The sequence below is a fragment of the Choloepus didactylus genome, chromosome 1, assembly GCF_015220235.1.
Source record: "Choloepus didactylus isolate mChoDid1 chromosome 1, mChoDid1.pri, whole genome shotgun sequence".
Lineage (NCBI taxonomy): Eukaryota > Metazoa > Chordata > Mammalia > Pilosa > Megalonychidae > Choloepus > Choloepus didactylus.
Window position 1 is genome coordinate 7,629,668 of NC_051307.1, and position 22,198 is coordinate 7,651,865.

General features: G+C 41.8%; 1 protein-coding gene and 1 long non-coding RNA gene across 2 annotated transcripts in view; one reads left to right on the forward strand and one right to left on the reverse strand.

Moving 5' to 3' along the window:
- The window catches only part of B3GALT5 (beta-1,3-galactosyltransferase 5), a 100,383-nt gene that overhangs the window by 4,229 nt on the left and 73,956 nt on the right, over positions 1 to 22,198 (reverse strand). The gene's annotated exons all lie outside the window — the stretch shown is intronic.
- Positions 21,422 to 22,198, forward strand: part of LOC119530517 — a 48,640-nt gene continuing 47,863 nt past the window's right edge. The window contains exon 1 of the long non-coding RNA XR_005216056.1: positions 21,422 to 21,579. This is a non-coding gene — a long non-coding RNA (uncharacterized LOC119530517). The remainder of the gene's footprint in view (positions 21,580 to 22,198) is intronic.

Here is a 22,198-nt window from a genome sequence, read left to right on the forward strand (position 1 = left end):
TCTCTGGCGTTGTGGGATATGACTCACAGGAATAAGCTTGGCCTTGGCAAGGAGGGATTGAAAATGCCCACTTGACTAAAAGGCAGAAAAAAGAAAGGTTATGGGCTGAAGTCACAGAGGCTGACAGATACCAAATAGAGTCAAGAGGCTCTCCTGGAGGTTTCTCTTATGCAAGCTTTAGCTAGATCCCAAATGGCCACAGTATACCATGCCCTTACCAAAAGTAGTCCCCAAATACCTAGGTTCCTATCTGAGATTCTATAAAAGATTCACTCACTAAGTTTTATCTCTCAGAAACTTAATCCATCAGAGTGTTCCTCTGCCAGACAAGTCCTAAGATGCAGAGGAAACAGCCTCTTTTAGAACAACAAACAGATGCAGCCCCCGTTTCCATACTGTTGACACCCCCTTTCAATATGAACAAGTCAGGGTGCTCACTGCCTAGACACCCCTGAAGATGGAGAAAGAGATTAAGTGAGAGGAAGGAGTAGCAACAAACAAGATAAGATTTAACAAAGGTCTGTGAATACTCAAACTTATATATATATTGCTGCTAGAAGGAAGTAAATGACATGGTAGAGCTATAACCTATAATATCCTTTGAAATTTTCTCTTTAGCTACTCATTGAGTTATACTTTGAAAGTTTTCACCTCTGTATATACCCTATATTGCATAACAAGGAAAGAACTGAAATTGTGGAACTGTAACTCATAACAATTTTTGAAATTACCTATATAACTGCTTGTTAAGCTGTACATTGAAAGTTAACACCTTTTTGTACGTATGTTATATTTTACAATGATGGAAATTGCTGAAGTTGTGGAACTATGACCCATGACATTTTTTGGAATTTGTTCTCTAACTACTTGTTAAATTGTTCTTTGAAAGTTATCACTGTTATGTACATATGTTAAAGTTCACAATAAAAATGCATTAAAAATCTATTGAACTGAAAGTCTGTGAAAATACTACATACCAAAAATTGTGGGCTACAACTAAAGCTGTAAGTAGAAGGACATCTATAGCCTTAAATGTATTAGAAAACCAGAAAGCCTGAAAATTAATGAGATAAGAATCTACCTGAAGTAGTGGATAAGAAAGTATTCAAAGTATCTACCAAAGAAAGTAGAAGGCGAGTTGAGTGGATGGAATCCGGTACAACAGAAACATCGGCCATAGGCTCTTAGCCTCATTATTAATCAAGGAAATGGAAATTAAAACTTCAAGAAAATATCATTACACACCCGTCATACTGGTAAAACTAAAGCACATGGCAATACCAATTTCTGTGGAGGATTTGAAGCAGCGGAACCTCCCATACACTGCTTTTGGGACTAAATTAGCTCCAGCAATCTGGAACAGTCATTTGATATTTTCTTTTGAAGTTGAATCCAGCAATTTCACACTAGGAATATTTATTCTAGAGAAATCAGTGTACATGGTCACGGGGAGACAAAGCCAAGCGTGTTCATAGCACATTTTTCTCAAGAGCAAATAGATGCAAACCACCAAAATGCCCATCAGCAGCTGAAAGGCACAACTGTGGTCGAGTCACACGATGGAATTTACCATGTAAATAACTGAGCTGCTGTAAAGAAACCCAACTGTGTTGTCTAATAATGCATGCATAAGCAGGAGAACTATAAAGACAAGGCATGGATTTCAAAAGAATCAAGAGAGTTATTGCTTCAGGCAGGCACACAAAAGGAGCTTCTGAGATACTGGGTAACCTGGGAGTATGTTTAACAAGTCTGCCTTATAATGATTCATTAAACTGTACATGTGTCTCATGTATATTTCACATCTTTTAACATGAAAACATAAATAAAAGACAATGAATATAGATGGAAAATTTAACGATTAGGTCTGGGTGGCATTTAGCCTGCTTTACTTTTGTAAGCAGAAATAAATTCCAACAGATACCATTTAATAAAAAGTAAGTGAAAAAACTATATTGCTGAATAAATAATGAAATATATGAAGACAGCAGGGTCTGCACAGGTAGCTCATTACCTGTCACAGAGATAAGCAATGACCTCCTCCACTTTCTGTCTAAAGACGTCAGTGTTACCTGGAGAACAGTGATTCTCAGCCCGGGCTGCAGATTAGAGTCTCCTGGGAAGTTTTGAAAACTCCCACTGTGCAGATGCCCAGGCCAATTAAATCAGAATCAGAATCATTTCAAAGTTCCCTGGGTGATTACAATATTCAGCCTGGTAACTGCAGGGATTTACCTTTTTTCTGCATCCTTTAAATTGTTTCTTGTGTGAATGTGTGCAGTAGAAGCGATTCATTTGCCTATTTTTTCACAATTATTGGGGGGAGAAGAGGAAAGTTAACACAGAATATCTGTATGATTAAAATGCTCCCATACCTAAAGACAAGGCTGGGAGCTTTTTATAATAAAAAACATAATCATGAAAAATGTTTCATCACTTCCCCTTCATATTTTCACTGCCCTCTGAGGTTTGTCTAACACAAGCATTTAACCAGGTGCTGACTTTCTTGCTTTGCTGTGTTCACCGGGAGACTTGCTAAGTTAAGGCCCTAACTTTCTGCTTAGTTGCTATTTAGTTGAACTTCGAAAATCCAAGGAGCGCCCTGTAGAAGTAAACTGGTTTATGTGGAAGTGGTTTTGGGTGGTGGCATTGGGCGTGGTAATGGTTAAATACTAGGAATTTTAGTACCTGGGAAGACTGATTAAAACAAGTTTATTTCAACCTCTGGTGACCAAAATTTAGTTTAAATGTACTCCTCTTTCCTAAAACTTACAGATGTTCACTAAATTTTTTTAAGTTCTGAAATAACAAGGTTATGGGTTTTCACTATATCATCCAATCATAGTCACTCTGTTTGGGCTTGCACAATAGCATAATTTCAAGCAAACCCCTTTAATGCTGAAGTTATTGCATTACGCTAAATATGTTGCTCATGTGGCTCAAACCATATTAAAAGCAGTGCAATAGGTGGTAAATTGGGGGATAGTTTAAATTCTTATTTGCCATGTTTTCTTTCTGTTTTTTTAAAAACATTTTATAAAGCAATGTCTGCAAATGGTAAATAAAATAAATAATACAAAAAGTCATACCATGAAAAGTCAGTCTCTCTCCTTCCCTAACCCAGTTTTCCTCCCCAAGGGCATCCACTCTTAGCCGTTCCCAATATGTGCTTCCAGAGATGGACTCAGAAGGAAATTATTTTCAACTGCATTTCCATACCCAACTGAACTTATTCAACAGCAATGTGGGCCAAAATGAAAACATTTAAACCCAGCAAGGGCTCAAAAAACTTTACCTTTTATGCACCCTGTTTTAGTTCCCTCATTGCTAAAGAAAATACCATGCAATGGGTTGGCTTAAACAATAGGGATTAATTGGCTCATGGTTTTGAGGCCAGGAGAGTCCAAACTAAGGCCTCATCAGGGCAATGCGTTCTTCCTGAAGACTGGCGTTCTGGGGCTGGCTGCCAGCGATCCTTGGTGCTTGGTTTTTCTGGCACATGGCAATGCACATGGTGGCCTCTCCTGGCCTCTCCCTTCTCTTCCAGGTTCCATTGGCTTTCAGCTTCTGGCTGCTCCCGCTGTGGCTTTCTCTCTGTGTCTCAGTGGCTTTCTCTCTCTCTCCGAATTTCTTTCCACCTGTAAAGGACTTCAGTAACAGGATTAAGACCCATCCTGATTGAGGTGGGCCACACCTTAACTGAAGTAACCTCATCGAAAAGTCCTACTTAGGATGGGTTCACACCCACAGGAATGGGTTAAGTTAAAGAACATGTTTTTTGGGGTACATACCTCCAAACCACTATACACCCTTTCTCTGAAAGTTACAGAAGGTTGTGCTACACCAACAAAAGAGGATAAACCAATAAAAAGGAAGATGTAGACTCCAGGAAACAGAATTGAGGGTGATAGCTGTGCCACAAGCCTGGAGAGCAACTGGGATGAAGGACACAGGAGAGAGGGCTCCAGTAAAAATTACCTCAGAAAAATGATACATCACCTTTAGCCATGTGGAAAATAGAATTGGCAGGCATTTGGATGATGAGAGAAAAATCACTGATGGCAATGTACAAAGACTAAGCAAATGAAAGCTAAATAAATGTTAACTCCAGCAGAGAAGGAGAAACTTTTGCCGAAGGAAATGTAACCATAGCACACTCCTTTTCTTAGCAATATTTACATAGTCATAAATAATGAACAGAGAATTGAGGTTTAACCAAAACTGTGATATAAGGAGAAGATGGAGGAGGTGGAGGGCTGGTGGGAGGTGTTAGGTGGCTAAATCCTCATCTGTCATAATAAGAAGTCAGTAGGAAACGTCTGAAGTGCTATAACAAGAAATGGCAGTATAAACATACTATTTAGGAACATAGACATAAATGTCAGAAGAAATAGCAGAAAGTATGTACATCTGGGTTGGGGATAGCAGGAGCAGAAGACTACTGCTGTCATAACTTGGAACACCAGTGGTTTTTAAAACTGTGTGTGTATCATTTTCATAAAATATTTTTTAACTAAAAAATACATGTTGGGGAAAAAAACATGGTGATAAAATAGTAATTGATGTTAAAAAATATTCTGCCTCTAGAAAACTCCATGTAAATTGAAAAGGAGAAATGTTGATAGTCTTCCACATTTCAAATTTCAGGGCTGCCAATTCTTTTGGATACTTGGGCAAAAGCTCTCAGCAATCCACTTAGAAGGGCTGGAGAACAAGTAATTTTATTAAGCAGGAAAGGATATGATGAAAGAACAAAAGTGAGGGTTGTTTCTCACTCATAATGACAGATGGAGCCGGACACAGGGTGGGAGCGTGTGGCCTTCCACAGTGGGGAAGCCAGGGGCAAGGCGCCGGCTCCTAATTGCCTTCAATCTCCAACCGTTGGCCAGACCCAGTGACTTGGCCCCAAAAGAATTGCAAAGGAGTCTGGGAAATCTTCCGGAGGTCGTGGGTTTTTGGTGAGCACTAACACCCCCTGCCACAGCAGGAGCACCATTAACTGTGGATGGACAAGCAAAGAGAGGAGAACCGAGGGCCAAGGAAAGCAGGGAGGGGCAGCGTGGACCAACCCAGCCCAGCCCCCCCCCAGGAAATGGGGATCTAACCCCCGCCTACCACCCAGAGGCAGCACAAAAGGAGAAAATTCTTTGTAAATCATTAACAGGATACAAACAGAGGTTGTTAAATTATCTATAGAGGGAGAGGCGTTTGCTCTTTGTCAACCCAAGTCCTGTGAACATATTTATTGTCAGTATGTTGGGAGAAATGTTCATTTTGTTTGTAAAGGTCTTATTCTAAGGGAGATAAATAAAATGACTGATAGGAGAGAAAACTCCCTTGAGTCCCAGAGTCAAAGTATTGTGGATTGCCTATCGTTCCCTGGTCCCACTGTCCCCGATGAAATGGGCCTGCATTTCCCCATCCTCATCGAAATGAGCACAGGTGCTTCCTCTGTGCCCCATTTTTAAATCACGTTGCAAACACAACAAATCCAGTTGTATTATTAGTTTGTCCCATCTTTACACTTCTCAAAAGCTACAGATATTGCTTCACCTCTATTCATTTCAATCTTTGTTAAGCATTTTTTTCCCTTTGCAGAGATAGGGTTTCTGATAAGAGCAAGAAATATTTTGGTGTCAGGCTGTAAAGGAAAACTATATATTTATGATTCCAAAGTCACATCTACAAATCAAGGTATTTGCTTTAGTTTCCTAGATTGTTTAAGCAAATTCCATGAAATGGGTTACCTTAAACAATGGAAATTTATTTGTTCACAGTTTGAGGCTGGGAAAAAGTTGAAATCAGGCATCATCGTGATGCTTTCTCCCCAAATACTGTGGCTTTCTGGGGTTGGCTGCCGCTGATCCTTGGTCTGTAGTTTGTCACATAGCATGACACATGGTGATATCTCCTGGCTTCTCTGTTCTCTGCTAAGTTTCATTGATTTCAGCTTCTTGCATCCATGGTTTTCTCTCTGTGTGTCTGAATTTCATTCTCTTATAAAGGACTCCGGTAAGAGGATTAAAACCCATTCTGACTGAGGTGGAACACACCTTAACTGAAGTTACCTCATCAAAAGTTCCTACTTACAATGGGTTCACACCCACAGGAACATGATTTTCTGGGGTACATACAGCCTCAAACCACTACAGTATTCTTGGAGATGTCTAGATTCTAACTCTGTTCTCTCCAAGTTCTTTCTCTTCACCTTTCATTGTTAGCCAATTTTGACTTAACGATAAATCTTGGCAATCACACCTTAGCAGTACATAAAGATATTTCTTTTTTCCTTTTGACAGCTGCATAATGCTCCATTGTTTATTCCACTGATTCCCTATCCATGGATGTTAGGATTATTTTCAGTATTTTTGCTAAAGCACATATAGCTGCAATGAATAGTCATCTTGTGTTTTTGCCAGGGTGGCTTTGGCGAGATCCCCAGAGCTGGGATTAGTAGGCGAAGTGACAAAGGCATGTGTGATTTTGCTAGATATTGCCAAGTTCCTCTCCCCAGGCCTTCCTGAATGCTAATGGCTTCCATGTATGAGCCTGTGGTGGTTTCTACTGTGCCGACTTGGTTAAGCCAGAACCTTGTTTCCCAGAATCCCCTTCCCTGTATGTTTCCAGGTTAGAGTTGACAGAATCTGCACAAGATCTGGAAGGATAAAGTTGAACAGCAACACGACTCTCTGAAGGTTGTCGTGGTCAGATGGGTGACAGACAGATGCAGAGGCGCCGGCGGGTTCTGGCTTGCCCTTGCTCTCCTCAGCTTCCTGCCCAGCTCCTCTTCCCAACTTCGCTGCAAGTCACAAGCAGCAGCTCCCACCTGCTCCCTCTCCAAGGCCCCACCTCGTGGCTCACCTGTTTGTCTTCTCAGATGGGTGGCTGGTGACTCTGGTGACTCCTTCCAGGACCCTCCAACTCTGCTTCTTGGGCTCCCTTTCCCACATTCTCCGACAGCCATGGAGGGTTTGATTCCTCCAGTAAATCTCTTCTCCCATAGTGGTTCTGCTTCCCTGCTTGAACCCTGACTGACACTGGCATAGTTTAAGCACAAAATATCTTCAGAGGGAGGGCCCAGAACCCCAACCCCCAATTCAGGACAGGAAAAACACGCCGAGGGATGTGGCCTCTCCCCCAGCTACGGATGGGAGATATATAGAATTGTATCCACATCTGTCTCAACCAGCAAGAGTCGATACTGCAGTCTTGAGTCTGAAACCTCTAGGGGAAGCCAGCAGGCTGGAATCTCAGAGAGGCGTTGGTTGTATTCTAGATGCAGAACTTCTTCTTCCCCTGGAAACCTCAGCTCTTTTTTCTCAAGGTCTTCAGCTAACTGGATGGGGCCACCCCTGTTATTAACATTAAAATCCTTTACTTAAAGTCAACTGACTGTTCATTCTAATCTCATCTACGAAATAGCCCTCAAAACTGGACGCCACAACCTCGCCAAGGTGATCCAGAAGATTAACCGTCACACACATATAAAGAAGGGTGCTGTTGGAGGGAGGGGAGCCAGCATTATTCAGCAGAATCTGCCCAGGATCTGTCTCTATCACCGAAAGCTCTATCACCATAAGGAGGAGCTGCTCTGGGTGACTATTCACATTCCTGGGCCAATGTCTGAGCAGCTGTGCTGCTGTTGTTTTAGTCCAGAACAAACAAACTCATGCTCAAGGTGCACAGCAGATGTTGTTAAGCACTGACCTTGGCACTTGCATTTTAAATATCCCCAAATCAAACCCAGCAACCAACCAGTACAGAATACATAACAGATAGATAACGGGATGGATAGGTAGGTTGATAGGCAGGTAGGTAGATAAATAGGTAAATAGATAGATGATAGAAAGATAACTGATAGGTAGATGATTAGATAGTTATTGACATAGATGAGAGATAGATGATTAGACAGAGAGCTAAATGATATACGAGTCAACTGTGAACCTATCACACTAGACACCAACCCCTCCCTTTCAACCCCTCTCCTGCCAGTTTTAATTGTCATTTATCCAGCATTCTATTAGTGCTTGACCCCAGAAAAAAATTATGAAGTCATTTTATGCCCTATTAGTTCCCTATTTTACTACAATCACTTATATTAGGGGAGCCATTTTATAGGTAAAAAATGAACAATCAAATATCAGCAATTTCATATGGTTCCAATTAATACTAATCTCTCACTAGTTTATAAAATTATTCACACACATTATCTCACTTGTTCCTCCCAGCAATGATCAAGGAGGGCCACTGTTGCAGGCAAACTTCTGTTTTTACCCTGGTGTAATCCTCTCTCCAGGAGCGCAGGCTGAACCTGGACACCTGCTTCTAAGGAATAAATACAGCAGAAGTGATGGGACAGTGGTGGGCAATGTCTGTGATTAACTGTATAAATATTAAAAAGTTCTTTCATGAGCTAGGACAAATGTACAACACTATTACAAGGAGTTAACAATAGAGAGGCAAATGGGGAAAATGTACCTATTGCAAACTACAGACTATAGTTAATAGTAATGTTCTAGTTTGCTAATGCTGCCAGAATGCAAAACACCAGAAATGGACTGGCTTTTATAAAAGGGGGTTTATTTGGTTACACAGTTACAGTCTTAAGGCCATAAAGTGTCCAAGGTAACACATCAGCAATCGGGTACCTTCACTGGAGGATGGCCAATGGTATCCGGAAAACCTCTGTTAGCTGGGAAGGCATGTGGCTGGCATCTGCTCCAAAGTTCTGGTTTCAAAATGGCTTTCTCCCAGGACGTTCCTCTCTAGGCTGCAGTTCCTCAAAAATGTCACTCTTAGTTGCTCTCGGGGCGTTTGTCCTCTCTTAGCTTCTCTGGAGCAAGAGTCTGCTTTCAATGGCTGTCTTCAAACTGTCTCTCATCTGTAGCTACTCTCTCAGCTTCTGTGCATTCTTCAAAGTGTCCCTCTTGGCTGTAACTCCTCTTCAAAATGTCACTCACAGCTGCACTGAGTTCCTTCTGTTTGTCAGCTCATTTATATGGCTCTGATGATTTAATTCAGACCCACCCTGAATGGGTGGGATAACACCTCCATGGAAATTATCCAATCAAAGTGATCACCTACAGTTGGGTGGGTCATATCTCCGTGGAAACATCCAATCAAAAGGTCACACCTTAATCAAAAAGATTAATCAATCTGCCCCACAAGACTGTATCAAAGAATATGGCTTTTTCTGGGGGACACACTACATTCAAACTGGCACAAGTAATATCTTAATATTCTTTCATCAACAGTAACAAATATACTACACCAATACTAAGGGTCAATAATTGGGGGGATAAGGGGTATGGGAAGATTTGGGTTTTATTTTTTATTTTTATTTCTTTTCTAGATAATGAAAATATTCTAAAATTGATCATGGGATGTATGCACAACCATGTGACAATATTGTGAACCTGTGATTGTGATTGTATACTTAGGATGGGTTGTATGGTGTGTGTTTCAGTTTGCTAGAGCTGCCGTTTATGCAAAATACCAGAAATGGATTGGGTTTCATAAAGGAGATTTATTATGTTACAGATTTACAGTTCTAAGGCCATATGTGTCCATACTAAGGCATCAACAAGAGGATACCTTCATTGAAGAATGGCCAATGGCATCTGGAGCACCTCTGTCAGCTGGGAAGGCACGTGGCTGGCATCTGCTGGTCCTTTGCTCCTGGGTTGCGCTTCAAAATGACTTTCTCCAAAATGTCTCTGGGTTTCTCTTAACGCCTCTCTCTCAGCTCCTGTGCCTCCTTACTTCTTTCTCTCTAAGCTTCTGGGGGTCCTCTCTTAGTTTCTCCAGGGCAAACTCTGGGTTAGCATCTCAGAACGTCAGCTTTCAACGGCCGTCTCCAAAATGTCTCTCTCAGCTTCTCTTGGGGCATTTTGTCCTCTCTGCTCCCTGTGTGAGCTCTCTTTAAAGGACTCCAGTGATCTAATTAAGACGCACCCTGAATGGGCAGGGTCCACACCTTCATGGAAATAATTCAATCAGAGGTTCCCTCCTAATCAACAGACTAATCAGTCTGCCCCCACAAGATTGCATTAAAGAATACGGCTTTTCTGGGGGACACAATATATCCAAACCAGCATAGTGTGTGAATATATCTCAGTAAAATTGCATTAAAAAAAAAAAAAAAAAAAAAAAAAAAGATGAGCATCACTTCAGAGAGCCAGTTACAAAAGACCACGGCTTGGGTCTAGCTCACATTCTTCTCTGGCTCTTCTCGTTGCTTCCTCTGAGGAAGCGAGCTACCATGCTGCGAGTTGCTCTATGGGGAGGCTGGGTGGCGAGGACCAGTCCTACACCCTGGAGGAGCTGAATCCTGGCCAACAGCCGCATGCCTGGGCTTGCAGGTAGATCCCCAACAGGGGAGCCTTCAAGTGAGACACCAGCAGCACCTTGACAGCAGCCTTGGAAGAGACTGGAGTCAGAGGCACCCAGCTGAGCTGTGCCCAGACCTTTACAGCTTAATAAATGCTGTGGTTTAATCCACTGAGTTTGGGGGTTATTTGTTACGCAGCAATACATAGCAAATACATCCACCACTTAAGGTTGTATAGGAGGCATGCTTCCCAAGGGCACCCAGCAGAGGGGGCCGGAAGGAAGGGCTACTTTGTTATGCAAAGATGGCCTTAATGGGATGGCATTGGCCATGATTTGAAGGTAAAAAGAGGATAGTTGTCTTTATCATATTGATGAAAAAATAAATTTTTATAAATTTATTTTTATAAAATAAAATAAAATTTTATAATTTTTTAATAAATAGAGACCCAGTCTCAAAGAGGGCAGAGACAACATTCAAAGAAATATGGCTGAAAACTTCCCAAATTTAATGAAAGATCCAAGATGCGCAATAAACTCCAAACAGAATAAACCCCAATAGCCCAAACCGTGCCATGTTATAATCAAACTGTCAGATGCCAAAGATAAGGAGAAAATTCTGAAAGTGCAGTACAGAAGCAACATATCACACACAAGAGAGCCTTATAACATTAAATGTTGATTTCTCATGGGAAACCACGGAGACAAGAAGACAGAGGGATGACATATTTAATTTGCTGAAAGCAAAAAAATTGTCAACCAAGAATTCTACATCTGACAAAACTATCTTTCAAAAATGAGAGAAAGATTAAGATATTCCTGGATAAACAAAAAACCTCTGCTGGTGCCCTTGGGAAGCTGAGTTTGTCACCACTAGATCAGCAGATCAGCCCTATTAAAGATGTTAGAGAGCTCTGAAAGGAAAGGAAATAGACAATAGATTGGAGCCACATGAAGAAATAAGGATCTCTGGTAAGTGTAAAAACATGGGTAAATATAAATAAAATTAAAATACTATTGTGTTTTTAGTTTGTAACGCCACTTTTTACATTCTATAGGATCTAAAATATAATGATGTATCAGTGGTTTTGGACTCAATGTATATACATGCAATTTGTGACATAATGGGGGTGGAACAGAGAGGGTTAAGAACATAGTTTGTATATATTATTGAAGTTAATATCCAAGCAAACAAAAGTGTTACAGATTTAGGATGTTAAATTAAAGCCCCATGATAAAGAAAGTATCAGAGAATATGCAGGCACAGAATTAGAGAACAGGTTGTGGGATGGGGGGATGGGAAGGAAGTTAATGCATAGTGAGTGCAGGGTTTCTATTTGGGGAGACAGTAAAGTATTAATAATGGAAGGGGGTGAGGGTACAGCAACAGTGTAAATATGAGTAATCCCACTGAATAGTATGCTTGGGAGTAGATGAGATCAGAAAGCTTATATTGTGTATATGTTCCCACAATTAAAAAAAAAAAAAGAACAAGAAACTAAAGAGACAATGAAATTAAATGCAATATGTGATCCTGGACAGGACCTGATAATGAAGGAGAAAAGGCCCAAAAGGGCTTTTTGGTAATATATTTAAAAATTGGAATAAAGTCTATATGTTTGACATCAATGTTAAATTTCTTGAACTTGATAACTGCACTTAAGGTGGTTACTTATGTGAATATCCTTGTTCTTAGGACAGGCAGTATTAAGTGTTCAAGGAGCCTGATGTATACAACCTACACTCAAATACTTAGAAAATAGATTGATAAGTAAATTGACAGATAGAAAGATGGATTGATAGATTAGTGGATAGAAAGAATGATACAGCAAAGGTGGCGTAATGTTAAAATTGGTGGATCTGGGTGTCTGGAGAGATGGGGTTTGTTGGAGTTCCCTTTGGCAGTTTGTATTATTTTTGTAACTGTCCTGTAAGTCAGAAAGTATTTAAAAATGAAAAGTTTTAAAACAGAGCAAACAAGCAAACATAAAGACATCGGGGCTGTTAACAGAACCAACGAGAGGGTAGAACAGTGGGCTCGGACAGTGGTCATGGACCACGGGAGACCCCGCCCAGGAATCACCACTCGGAGGCCGGTGAGGGCACTGCCCGGTGCCCCCAACCAGGCCTGCGCCTCGGTGTCACCCACTCCCCATCAGGGCCCTGGTGGAGCATCTGACACAGAGCGGCTAGCAAGGGAGGAGGAGGAGCATCTGGCCTTTTGGGCTTCTAGGGAGGGAGATGGCACAAGACACCACCAAGACCACAGAAAACGGGTTCTTCCAACACAGGAAGGAGTCAGGTGTCTACTATATACTGAAATGTAAAGTATGTTCAGAATGCACTGCAAGGGCCTTAACCAGTTTAAGGAAATACTTTTCAAATCCTAGTTTTCTTCTACCTTCTCCTCCTCCTCCTCCTCTTCCTCCTCCTCCCCCTCTTCCTTCTTCCTGGCCTCCAGGGTGTGTAATTTTATCAGATGCTTTTTCTAAATTTAATGAATCATATTTTTTTCCTCCTTTGGGGAAGTGATAGCTAGTTTCCCCCTATCTGTTCTCTTTCTCTTCCATCACTACAGAATTTTAGGGGACACATGACCACCCAGTAGATTTCCCAAAGTCCCTTGCAGTGAGATGGGGCCATGGGATCATCTTCTGGCCAGTGAAGTGTAACAGAAGAACGTGGCAATTTCCATGTCTTGTCCTTTAAGGGAGGGGGCCTGCTCTTCACTTGACCATTTCTTCCATCATGAAGGCAGGATCTGGAGCAGCCAACTAGAAACCAAAGATGGAAACTATGTGTATTAGTTAGGGTTCTCTAGGGAAACAGAATCAATGAGAGGTGTCTCTATCAAATTTGTAAAAGTGACTCACGCAACTGTGGGCATGCACGAGTCCAAATTCTGTAGAGCAGTCAGCAAACTGTCAACTCCAAGGAAGATGTCCGATGAACTCCTTGGGAAACAAACCGGCAACTTCGACGAACGCCTCAGGAAACGCTTCGCTGGGCAGCCAAAGAAGAAGTGAAGGTCCTCTATCTGTCTTGCTTATAAGTCTTCAACTGATTAATTGGATTAAATCCAGCCAATTGCATTCTCTCATTGTGGAAGACACGCCCTCTGATGAGTCATCAGTCACAGCTGCAGTCAATTGACTGACAATTTAATAAACCAGCCTGTTGGTTTATTAACCAGCCACAAACATCCTCACAGCAATTGTTAGGCCAGTGTTTGCTTGACCAGACAGCTGGGTACTATCACCTGGCCAAGTTGACACATGAACCTAACCATCACACTATGTGTTGAGGAGAGCAGAGCAATTACTGAGTGAGTATACTATCATTACCTTCCTTCCCTTCATAACTTTTTGCTTTCTCTGCAGTTAGTATCTTTTGATTTCTATAGTTGCTACATATAGATCCTTATTCAAATGAAAACTCTCTCCTGCAGCCATATAAATCTTCTTAATACATTAGGAAATTAATTTTTCTAACAGCTTTATCTTCTAGAAGAAATACAGTATCTTCCAAAGCCTTCTGACATGTTGCTCTCTAAGATTATTGCTCAGCTGCCATGTTGAGGTCTCCTTTCACAATCAACCTGGGGAATTCTGTCTCCTCTTCCTTGGACTCGAACCCCTGTTTTCTGGGACCTCTGTCTTATCCTTTTTTTGTTGTTGTTTATTCCCTCATTTTAGCACAGCACATTCTCCAGAGCTTCCTGGGAAAGAATACACAGGAGTTAAAGCTTTTTAAAGCCTTATATGTCCAAAACCATCTTTATTCTACCTTGCATTTAATTGATAGCTTGGCTAAGTATAAAAGTCTAGTTTGGAAATAATATTCCCTGAGGAAAAAATTTCCTTCCAGCTACTGATATTGATGGTGAGAAATCCACCACAATTCTGATTTGCAGTCCTTTTATGAAACATGTTTTTTTTTTTTCTCGCTTAAGCTTTTAGGATTTTCTCTTGGTCCCAAGGTGTTTTAAAATTTACTGATGGCTGTTTTCTTTCCCCAGTATGCTAAGCCTTGATGGGCCCATATACTTTGGGAATTTAGGTCCTTCAATTCTGGGAAATTTTCTTAATAATATATTGATATTCTCCCCCCTCTCTTCTTTTCCCCAATTTATATTTTCTTTCTTTCTGGACTTTCTATTTTAAGATGTGAACTGTTTTATAATTTTCTTATCTTTTCTTTACTATTTCCTCTTTGTCCTTTTGCTCTGTTTATTAGTCTATTTCTTCAAATATATTTTCTAAGTCTTCTATTGGGATTTTTCCTTTTCTGTTATATTTTTGATGTCTTTTTAATCTTCTTTTAATTGAGCTGTTGATTTAACACAATCTCAATCATAATCCCAGTAGACATTTTTAAATGTAATTTTACTGAGATATATTCACACACTGTATAATCCATCAAGGAATACAGTCAATGGCTCAGAGTATCACCACATAGCTGTGCATCACCATAATCAATTTTAGAACATTTTCATTACTCCAAAAAAAAAAAAAAAAAAAGAAATAGAAAAATAAAAAAATAATAATAAAAATAGAAATGAACACCCGAAGAATCCTATACCTCTTATCCCGCCTATTATTTATTTATTTTTTCTTTATTTTATTACTCATCTGTCCATACAGTGGATAAAGGGAGTGTCAGTCACAAGGTTTTCACAATGAAACAGTCATCTAGTAAAAGCTATATGGTTATACAATCATCATCAAGAATCAAGGCTACTGGATTACAGTTCAACTGTTTCAGGTAGTTCCTTCTATCTATTCTCATACACTTGAAACTAAAAATGGAATATCTATATAATGCATAAGAATAACCTCCAAATACTCTAGAATGTTTCAGGGTATTCTAGTAGACATTTTTAAAAACAGAAATTGAAAATATGATTCTAAAATTTATACAGAAACACAAATGACCTATAATAACAAAAAGTTTTAAAAAAAAGAACAAATTTGGAGGAGTTACAATACTTGATCTTGGGACTACAATGATCAAAGCTGCAATAATTTCACTTTTGGATAAGGATAGACAAATAAATCAATGAAACAGAATAACTGTCCAAAAACAGACCCATACACCTATAGTCAACTGATTTTTGTGATGATGTGCCAAAAAAATTCAATGGAAATAGGAAAATCTTTTCAAAAATTATGTTGGAGGAATTGAATATGGATATAAGGAAAAAACCGTTTCACTGCTACCTCAAACCAAGGATAAATATTGATAATTAATTAGTCATAGGCCTGAAAAGAAAAGGTAAAATTATAAAGTTCTTTAAAGCAAACATAAGAGAATATCTTTGCCATCCGGTATGCAAGCTTTCTTAGACAAAATTTCATAGGGCACAAAAGCACTAATAATAAAAGATTCATTGATAAATCAGTCTTCATAAAAATTTAAAACTTCTGCTCATCAAAAGACACAATTAAAAATGAATAGGGAGGTCACAGAGTGGGAGGAATTGTTCACAATTCTTATAGGTGACAAAGAACTCATACAGATTATTTGAGTAACTGAAAAATATAAAATCAAACTACTCAATACAAAACGGACAAATAACGAGACAGATCCCACACAAAACACAATTTGTGGGTGGTCAGTAAGTGCATCAAAAAGTTCTCAACAACATTAATTATCAGGAAAATGCAAAAAAATAATTGCCTACCAAGAAATCTCTATGTGGCAAAACTGTCTTTCAAAAATGAAGGAGGAATTAAGACATTCCCAGAAAAAGAAAATCTGAGAGACTTTGTCACCACTACACTGGCTCTACAAGAAAAGCTAAAGGAATTTCTGCAGGTTGAAAGCAAAGGACAATCGAAAATTGACTGAAGACACATGAAAAAATAAAGATCTCAGTAAAGATATTTACATAGGTAAATATAAATACCAGAACCACTGCATGTTGATTTGTAACTCCACTTTTTACTTCCTACAGGATCTAAACAGCAAATGCATCAAGTGTAATGATAAATCAATGATTTTGGACTTATAATGTACAAATATTTCATTTGAAAGCAGAACTACATAAAGGTAGGGGATATAAGGGTATAGAACATACTTTAGGTATGCTATTGAATGTTATCATGTTTTTAATTTCCAAGAAATCAATTTTAGTCTCTAATTGTTCATTTTTAATAGTCCCCTGCTTTTGTTTCTTCTATTGTATCTTTGAGAATATTGATTATAGTTTTTGAACATTGCTTCTCCTTCATTCTCTCTCCCCTGGTGTTCTTCTTTTGATAGACATATTTGGGCTTTTAAAAAATAGTATCTACATCTTCTCATAAAATCCAATTTTTTAAGCTTGGCTTATGTATTAGTTTTCTATTGCTGTGTAACCAATTACCACGAACTTAGCATCTTCAAACAGCACCTAGTTATCATCCCACAGTTCTGAAGGCCAGAAGTCAGGGTGTGCCTGTAGCGCTCCCTGCTAAAGGTCTCATGAGCTCCCAAGGTGTCAGGTGGGTTCTTATCTGGAGACTTGCCAAAGAATCCACTGCTGAGCTCAGGTAGGTTGTGGGCATCCAGTCCCCTGAAGCTGTGAGACTGATGTGTCCCTTTCCCGGCTGGCTTTCAGCCGAGGCTCCCCATATCCCTTGACACTTAGCTCCCTCCTTCTTCTAGCCAGCCACTGCATGCCACATTCTTCTTAAACTTAGGCTCTCCCTGACTTCCTCTCTGCTCTCACCCAGAGAAACCTCTTTGCTTTTGAAGAGCTCGTGTGATTAGACTGGACTCACCAGATATTCTTCCTTTTGATTAACACAAAGCCGACTGATTCGTAACCTTCCTTACATCTGCAAGATCTCACCATATTCACAGCCCTGGGGATTAGGGTGGGGAACGAGGGGGCAATTTTAGAATTCTGCCCAGCACATCTTACAAAGCCATTCATTCATCAGCCACCTGGCTCCAAATTGTCCCATCTCATCTCTCAGCCCCTTTGGACTCTGTGGTCCTAATATATTGAACAATATTCCCTTCCCCAACTCACCGTGCTGCTGTTTGCATCCAGCCTTCCCACACCCTGGCCACTCTCCCCAAAACGCTCTTGCTCCTCTGGAATGGCTAGATCTTACCCAGGTTTCAGGTTTGATTTTACTTTCTCTGGAAACGTTTCCTGGCCCCTCAAGAATTCCTTAGTTTTTCTCCCTGTGTCTACCTCTTGCACTCTGCATAAAACTTGTCAAAGCCCTTATCACGCTGCATTGTGAAAACCTGTTTGCAAACCATTTTCTTTAATAGAAAATAAGTTATTTGAGGTCAGGGAGGCTGGCACACAATAAGCATTCAACAAAAATTTGTTCAATGACTGAATGAATAGCAAGTGTCAGTCAGTAAACTATAGGAAGATAAGCATATAATTACACCATGCCTCCTTTAAAATGTATAACTTGTGCTCTAATTTCCAGTCTAGGCTTTAATGCAGATGAGTTGGAGCTAGAACTCCAGGGTCAATTTCTAGCTATATGACAAGCAAATTATTTAAACTTCCTGAGCTTCTGGGTGGGATGGTTTTAGGCTTGAGGGTCTTCTCTTACATATTGCAGGATCATCAAATGAGACAGGAAGGTGTTTTCTTTTTTAATAGACCATCTTAAGAGCTATGATTTAATGTAGCACTCAAAACCAAAAAAACAACTAAAATTACAAAGAAATGAGTAGAAAAGCCTTGTTTCCAGTGTTGTCTTCTGTAGACAAGTCAGCTATAGCTCAGGTTCAATATCTACTATAAGGAAATTGGACCCATTAATTTCCTAGAACCCTTCCCTATCTGATATTTCTAGCATCTTACATAAGATGATCAAGCATTGCTGCTAAAAGCTCTGCTAAAAATATTATCTTAATTTGAGTGCAACCAGGTTTTCTTCCCTGCACAGGAATCTAGTTGCTGCGTTCCAATCTCCATCTCTACTAACATAGGACAGTGCTTCCCCAAAGCCTGCAGGGATACAAAGCTGTTCAAACAACAAGAGAATAAACAGCAGCATCTTTCACCTACAAGCCGGGAGGGGCCTCGCTGACAAGACGTTCCTGGCTGCAGATTCCCCTTTCGTGGGAGGAAACTGTTTAGTCACAGCTCATAGACATCGGCTGCGAAGTCTGGACATGCAGGTAAAATCCCCCAGAACTTTAAAGAGACTCCTGGGCATGCTACTATACTGAGGTTTCCCCCATAAGCGATCCCTTTCCAGGACCCCCTTTACTACCGTGCTTCATGTTACACCTCACCTGACTTCATCTCCATCATGGGACAATTTTTTGTTCAATCTGTGTGTTGAGAGAGCAAATAATCAGACCAATCTACAGCGAATTGTTGATGCTGCAGTTTATTTATCCTTTGGCCTCTTAATAATCTCATGCAGGCCACTTTGTCCATTATAAAGCAGTGACAATCCTGGGACCCATTCAAATGGGAATTAAATAGAATGATGTACATAAATCAATTGCTCACACAAATTAAGTTCTTATTACTAGCTGATCATTTAAGCTATTCGGGACTAGTGGATTCATGAGCTGGTAGAGTAGACAGCTACCTAAGAAGTATGTTCTAAGAGGCACATTCAAGAGAGAATCTTCTCCCAAAGGCACACACACCACTCTGTCATTTTACCATGACAGCTTATTCCTTTCATTTTAAGAGTTTTGCCTAATAACCTCTGTGGGGGCTTAAATTATTGGGTCAGTCTAGCAATCCTGCCTTAGGAGGATGGATCCTGATCTAAGGCATGTGGTTCTATGGGGCTGTGGCCCATCAAGGCCATGAGGATGGGCCACTGCTCGGGCATAGCCAAAGCTCCCGCATCCTCAGCAACACAGATTGACCTCAGGTTGGCCTGGGACACAGGGAGGACCAACCGTGCAGAGGCTTCCTAAGGCTTGAAACACAAAAGCTGGTCAAAGGAGCTCCCCCTTTCCGCAGGCTGGGGAGGCCAGGGCTCCTGTCACTGGGGGAAAACAAAAGCAGAGGGGAGAGAGGGATGCCCAGAGTCCTGGTGCCTCGCCACTTACAGCCGCTGGGGTGCAGGTCCCTGCAGCTCCTCTCCATCCTGTGGGGTCCCCAGAACCTGGTCAGCTCCATGGGCCAACATATCAACCCTTGTTTAAAGCTGATTTGAGTTGAGTTTATTTCATGCACTTTCAAAACATTTCAAACTAAACCCAAAGCACTTCTTCAAATTCCGTTATTTATACACAAGATTCACTTTATATGCTTATAACTCATTCTGAATAGAGACTGACATATTCAGGTAGCACCATGAATGGGTCAGGGCAACCTGGTAAGAAGAGAGATGGTATTTTTAACAGCCTGATCAGCTGGTGACACTATGTCAGTCCTCAATGTTTTGGGGGCCACTTAGATAGACCATATTCCCACAAGGCTTATGTTGACCTTTCCACCCCATCTAAGAAAAACACATGGTCTCACTTTGCCACTGCAATGGCCCATGTCCCCTGGAGCTGAGGCAGAGAGACATGAACTGAAGTTCCATCGCCAAGAGCATGTCATGTCCCCATATTGTGCACATTCTGAACCCAGGACCCCACGTGGGCTTGTCCAAGCCACTGGATGCAGGAGGTGCTGCTGCACTTTTCGTTCCACCCTCTTCCCGCTGTGTCCACTCCCCGCCTCCCCCAGCAGCCCTGCAGTCAGTTAGTCCTGGTTGGGCAGAGTCACAGCCTCAGTCTCATAAAATCAAGCACACCCTGGCCCAATCCCCCGAATCACAGGCTCGTTCATTTGTTCGGAAAATCCACCTTATGTGTCAGGCACTGCTTTAAATGCAGTGTAAGAACAGGCGAGGAAGACAAAGCTTTGTCCTCACAGAGCTTCCAGTCTGGTGGCAGAGAGACGAGAGATATGTAACATGGTAGCGATAAGTGATGTAAAGAACAATGGAGGCAGAGAAGGGATAAGGGGGGTGTCAGGAAGGGCCCTGCAGAGGAACGGGCATTTGAGCAAGACCTGCATGACGTGAGAGGGAGCCTGTGAAGATCTTGTGGGGCAGTCGTTCAGTCGACGGAGGAGGGAGGAAGGAGCTTGGCAGGCTGGGGGCCGACCAGTGTGGCTCTAGCTGAGGGAGAGGCAGGAACCTGGTGCAGACGAGGTTGGAGGCTTTGCAGGGGCTGGGGCCAGCATGACCTTGTGGGCCATGCTGGGGCAGTGTGGGTTACACTGAGGATGCCGGAAGCTTCCGGAAGGAGTTGCATGGCCAAATTCCATGATCTGATTCATGTTTTTAAAAGACCACTCTGCAGATTAAACAGTATGAGCCAGTGAGCCCGTGAGCCTGCAGGGAGACTGGTTTTCAAGTCCCTGTAATGTGCAAGTGAGGATGACGGCACCCTAAACCGTGAGCGAGTGGTGGAGCTGCTGAGAAATGGTGCGATCCAGGGTATTCCCAAAGGAGAAACCTCAGGGAGTCAAGGAGAACCCCTAAGCTCAGGGCCTTACCTACAGAAAGATCAGAGGTGTCATTTGTTCAGATGGGAGAGGGACAGGCTTGAAGACAGAAACCCAGTTGTGTTTTGCACATATAATTGTCCCCTGCCCATTATGCATCAAAATGGAGATGCTGAACGGCGATTTGGATATTTGAGGTTGGAGTTGCAAGTAAAGGTCAGAGCTGGCCACACATAAATGAGGGCTATGATAGATTGAGTTTTGTACCCTAATTATACATGTTCTTCATCTGAATCTGCATTCCTGTGGGTGTGAAGCCACTGTAAATAGGGTCTTTTGAAGATGTAATTTTTAAGTTAAGGTGTGGCCCAAATGAGTGAGACTGGATCTTAACTCAGATTACTGCAGTCCCTTACATGCAGAAGAAATTCAGACATAGCAAGAGAGAGAAAGCCACAGGGAGGAGCCGGAAGCCGGAAGTCAGCAGAAGAGAAAGGAAAGGACTTCTCCATGTGACACGAGGCAGAGACACAAGCCAAGGAACCTAAGGAAAACAGGAGGAAAAAAGCCTTCTCGCCTCTGAAAACGTAAGCCAATGAATTCCCATTAAGCCAACCCACTGTGTGGCATTTGTCTTGGCAGCCTGGCAACCTGAGACAGGCCGTCAACACAGAGATGGAATTGAAAAGCACGGAAACCAGTACTGTGATTAAAGCAAGTGCAGAAGAGTCAAGGTCTGAGGTCTCTGCCCTGGGACATTCCAAAATATGGAGGTCGTGAAGAGGGGGCGGAAGCCACGACCACAGACGATCATCCCAGAGGTAGGAGGAAAACAGCAGGGTGTGGTGTCCTGGAGCCGGGAGGAGAGCTAGAGGGAGGAGGGTGGCTCAGCGGGCTCAGGTCCTGCTGTGGGCTCCACAAGATAAACGCTGAGGATGTACGCAGGTGAGGGGTGGGGCAAGGGGAAAACAGAAGCTGAGGATGGGTGGCAGCAGTGAAGGCTGCTCTTCAGGGGAGTTTCAGTATTAAGGAAAAGCAGAGAAGAGGGCAGTACTGGAAAAGAGGGAAGGTCTAGGAAGTAGTCTTGGAACCGTAAGTGCAAGTGGGTTTGTGTAACAAGGGAGTGGTCTAGCAGGGAAGAGAGAGACGATGGCTGGAGCAGAGGCTGCGAGGAGGGGAGGCGAGGCAGGACCAGCAGGTGGGGCAAAGGCAGCCTTCCAGGTCGCTGAAGGGAGGATGAGAACCAATCATTTGTCCTCCCTTTGCTGCCCACCCCAAGGCATCCCACTTCTCACACATGCACACAGCCCTACCCTCTCCGCCTTGCCGCCTGCCCCCACCTTCTATTTCGTTTCTGAGATGGGCAGGGAGTGCAGCTGGCAAGGAGACTGGTTGGACAGTGCTGTCAGGTCTCTACAGAGCCACAAGTCACAAGTTGTG